This window comes from Haplochromis burtoni, unplaced genomic scaffold (assembly GCF_018398535.1).
Source record: "Haplochromis burtoni strain Fernald_Lab_line unplaced genomic scaffold, NCSU_Asbu1 Contig_70, whole genome shotgun sequence".
NCBI classification, from domain to species: domain Eukaryota; kingdom Metazoa; phylum Chordata; class Actinopteri; order Cichliformes; family Cichlidae; genus Haplochromis; species Haplochromis burtoni.
The window spans coordinates 936,703-942,104 of NW_024582431.1; positions in this window are offsets into that span (position 1 = coordinate 936,703).

A 5,402-nucleotide genomic window follows, 5' to 3' on the forward strand; every position below is an offset into this window, starting at 1 on the left:
GCTTCGTTGTAGTTGATTGTACTAAATTTTACACTCAAAGCTTATTTAAGCCAACACTGTTTTTTAGTTGCATGTTGTGTCCTTTTGACTTACATAATTTTAAACAACATTATGTAGTGAATATTTGGCAAACACAAAACAGCTTAAACCCTGTTGCATATCTGGTTACTGTTTATTGAAAGCTTATTTTTGGATAAAACTTACACACTTTACTTTGTGTGTTACATAGACTGATCTGCTTTCATCTCAAGACAAGTGAGACCATATAAGTTAAAAAGCATAAGAAAATGACTCATCAAACACATGATTAACTGCCTGGTTTAGGAAAAAGTGCAGTTACAGCAATATGTTTCATATTTTCCGCTTTCGATCACAACTCGAAGACTAAGCGGCATTAGATTGTTGTAAAAAAAAATGCACTGGAAAAAAACAACAATGCCCTTTTGTGCAAGATTACTATTTTAAAAAACTAGAGGCCCTAACTGGACACTTTATTGGGTAGGTTCTCTGGTATATCACGTTATGTAACTTTATGTTAAATTACCTAAATTACCTAGAACCTGGAGTATGTCCTCTCTGGAAGTCCATAAAAATGCACCTTCTTGAATTCCACATAGGAGGTGTTGATACTCTGGGTTTCCTTCATGTAAACTGCCTTTAACAGCCTCTCTACATGTTTAGTATGCTGTTTACTTTTGTGGCGCAAGAATAAAAAAATAATTTAGGAACGGTAGCAAATTTTTTTTTGTAGTTGTCAATGTTAAAAACCCTCCAAATCTTCAGAAGATTATTTTGCATTAGTGAAACATCTCAAAAACAAAACAAACAAAAGCAATGGTTTTGAGTTTTCTGCATACAACAATCATGAACCCGTCCTCTCTACCTTCATACAGTAGCCATAGATGCCCGGGGTGAAAAACAGAAAGCGTTGATGACAAATATTTTTGTTGCTCTCCAGGCTGTTTCTTCGGTAGTTTATGAATTATAGTACATCCCTCTGTTTTTTCTGAAACAGACCCTTTAGAGTGCAGCTCCTGTTCTAGAAGTCAGTGTGAATTTGTCTGTCTCACAGGCTTGAAGCTGTCCTTCTGGGTGTCCAAAGCCTGCAGGTATTCTGCCCTACCGGGTGGTTAATGGCTGTCAATCAAGTCTACATGTGCCCTGAAACACACATCTGCAATAACATTGATGGGGAGAAGAGAGAACCAGTAGGCTTCTGACACCAAGGAACCAGAAATGTTGCCCTTATTGGTGAGACAGATTTCATATCTGTTCAGAGCAGCAACCAACAGTTCTGTCATTCAGATTTTATCATCAGTCCTTTGTTTATGTAACAAAACCCCCCAAATCAACATCAATAATGTGCCTTCTTCACCCATTCAGTACCAAAAAGCTTTGTTTTTTTCCAAATTGTTTCCACTTGTATTTACAGAAGTCAAATCAAGAGGCTCACTGTGGGTTACCAACATCCTTCAGACATTTACATAAACCCCGCCTACCTACCATCATTATTTTTAAACAGGTATTTATTCCTCTTATTGTGCCACATGGTACCTTCACAGCTATAAAGGCTATCATTTGATCTTCTGCCGGGTCAAAGAGCAGACAGTTGGGACACAATAGAAGATTTGGGGAGAGTCAATTGTCTTTGTAAGTCCCAGCAGAAAAAATTATGTATGACTAATTGGGACGATGCACAGTTGGGAGACCAAAAAACAAACAAACATGTGCTGGAACCAAGGCCCTGAGCTGGCCTGGTGTTTGGCTTTGCAAAGTGTAAAATGGGCTGCTGTATTAAAAAATACTAGTTTGGTTTATTTACAGAAACTCTACATGTGAAAGTTTTGCGCCTTTCTACCCTATTCTTTTAATGCATATCAAATGTGCATTAATTTACTTAATTTAAAAACTAAAATATTATTTTGCAAACTGCACTTATTTTTTTGGGACATCTCAGACTTGTCTATATAATAATAGAAAACAATTAAAAAAGAAATAATGCCCTCTGCTGCCTGAAAAGTTTTAAGACAATGGGGTGTGAGGTGTTTTTATCCCATAATTATGGAATGGTTTTACTAGCGTAGCCCACATGAAATCAAATTGGCATGTGGATGAAGTGAAACAAGTCTGACAGACACTCATGATAGAAAGAATAACATATGTTAAAGAAATTAGTAATAACGAGTAGTTAGTCTTTTGCGAGGCTCATTGTTTGCAACAGGCTTAATTATAAATGACTCATGAATAAAATGAATCATTGTGCTCTATGGCAGGATAATTATGAACTAATCATTAACTAAAGATTCACTAATGTAGTGTCTCTCACTTTGATCTCTAGTAATTAGTTATTTTGTATTACATACTCACTGTCTATGACGTATAGGTCGATAATGAAAATATAATATTGATTATTGATTCTTTATCAAGTTCCCTCTTGATTGTTGATAGAGCTCATTGTGATTATTCAGCAGTTTGAACCCAGTGTATAAATAGTGACTCAGGTGTGTAAATGCTCCACTTACATGATTCTGACTATGACTTAAAGCTGGCAAACAACCATGCAAGCATTTATATTTGGATCTTATACCATTCTGATGTACAGAACATTTTAGACCCCTCTTTAACAGTTATTAGGGAAGTACTTTTGAATGATGCATCAAACTGTTCCAGATGAATTCTGTACTTGTTCTTTATTTTCATTTCATTTCATTTCATTTTTATTTATTTCACACTTGGTACTACAAACAAAACAACCACATCTTCTATCATTAACTACATTGTTACAATATTATTGTGTTATTGGATTATCTTGAAATATATCATAGTATTTTTGCATTATTAGCTGTCTGACGCTGCCCACAGCTTCATTTAAAACGTGAAATCTAGTGAAACACTCTTTCAAAGGTCTTTATGTCTGCTGATGTGTTACAACAGAACTATTGAGCTGTGCTGGCATCAAGTAGCTGGCAGACAGAAATGACTGCGGTAGTGTTTAACTTTCCTTTCTGTTTCATCATCAATTTTAACCTTAACAAAGAGTTTCAAGCAATGAGCACCTGCAAAGTTAAAACCTTCTTAATGTTCTCTCACACTCTATAAACCCAGTTTCTCTCCTCTGCTCCTTTCTCATTAGGTTCTGATTTTCTTCCACTCTCTTCCTTCGTCTCCTTCTCTGTCTAATGACGCAGTAAAAGCAGAGCTTGTCTAATTTATTTTGGAAATTGAGGTGGTCCATGTACTCCTTACCAGAAATATTACCCCTTGATTGTAAAAGTTAATTTACCAAAAACGCATGAGGTCAAAATATGGACGCATTAACTGCTGTTTTGAACTACAGCCAAAACCATTGGGAAATATATTATCTCGGTCCTGAGAAACAGGTCTACCATAAAGACGGCAAAGCACTTGCTCTAATTCACAGATACAGACAAAATGAACGTGCAGTATGAAGTAGTTAAAAGGGAGTTCATTCATCTCAACTCACTGCATAATTTCCACACAACTCCATAGGAAGCAGTCACATAAATATGACAGAAAACTGCTGCTGAAAAGCCATTAAAAGACTGTAACTTTTACAGAAATAAAACTAAGATGTGAAATTAAGCTCCAGGATTTTAATGTACTGAAAATAAATTACAGTCAGAGGTGGGTAAATGTTTATTTCTGCTACCGTAAGCAATCTTTGTGGTATAAAGAAGAGCTTAATAGTTGGACTGTAATGAAGGCCACAAGCTGAAATGAATCAGAATCAGAATCAGAATACTTTATTGATCCCTGGGGGAAATTATTTTTTGTTACAGTGCTCCATTATAAACCAACATTAAGACAAGACAGACAATACACTAACTAAGAATAGTACAATATATACATATATATACATACATACATACATACATAAGTCACTCATAAATAAATAGCTGAAAAAGAAAGAAAAAGAAACATGTGTAGTTGTAGCAGCAAACAGTGTGTAAATGAGCTGGGCAAACAATAAAGTTACATACTTTAAGACAAGCCTTAACCCTTCAGACTGTATGCTCTTCTCTCTGAACCTTTGAGATATGTGAAAATATGCCAGAAAACTCTTAAACATTTATTTGCTGTGTCAATTATTTTTTACATTTACTCATCAGGGGCTCGGACACATTGATACTCTTAAATGTTTAGTGAAACTTTCAATTTTCTATGGACCTAAAATTTCCTATCACTAATTTGATATTAACTGGAACAGACTTATAAAATGATCTTTTCATCGTCTGAAAAAAGGGTGTTTGATTATGTAGTTTTGCTGCTTTTCCTGCCTTGTTTAAAAGCAACATGACTGCCAGAGAAGAGGTCAGGTGACCATTTCACGTATGAGCTTTGCTGTTTTCTGGAAGTGTATTATTACCTCACTCAACGTCTTTATAAACACAGTTTTAACAGAATTTAATAAATCGTCACAAACATCTAAGTGTTAATAGAATACACAAATCTGTCGCATCATAAAAAGTACTGTAATCATTTTAACACTTTATTTGTTTTGTAATTTAGAATCTTTGGCTAAAATTGTGTGATATATTAAAGCAAATAGTTGTTTTCCCAGGTTGATGTGGGATCAACATCACCTAGAAGGGGCTGTGTAGTAAAGGTGCACTGGCTATAACTACAGAAAATATAAAAATAACGTTTAGACTCTTTGTTTAATTAACATTGTCACCACTTCAAAAATGAAACAAAACAAAACACAAGCAAAAAGTAGACTTTTAGCTGTCTACCATGTCGACAGGAATAAACCAGTCATATCTAAGTAGGCCTGTAACTGGGAGCCACCATCCGAACGTGGCAATGTCCTCACAAATAAAGACGGTATTATCTGAATGAATCTCCAGTGAAATAGGTCTGTACTGCTATTTGACTTGATTGTGCTTCACTTATATGTGCAACAAAACCTTTTCTGTGAACCACAACATGCTCCAGTTTTTTTCGTAATTGCTAAACATCTGTCCTTTCTGCTGCATATTTTTGAATCGGAGTGGGTTGATAATCTTGCAGAGATGTGACCCTCTCAGTTATTCCCATTTTATAATGAGTTATTCTCCAGAGTCCCAGTCTTATATTAAATTATAATGAGTTAACGGGTAGGACAGTTTGTACACAGATAGTAAATATTTAATTTTAATCATTCTCTTTGTCACTCAGGGGTAAAAGTTTCAAAAGTAAAATAGAAAAGGACAAATATATGAGCTCATGCATTTGCGTGAATATCAGCATCCATATGTCTGGTGTCTATTTTTTCCTCATTCATTCATACAGACACGTTCTGTAGTATCAGTGTTTGACAGTGTCAGCACTGTTAAATTGTCAAAATGTTCACTGTGTGTCCTTTGCCCGGAAAAGCTGCCCTATGGCGTAAACATGTTGCA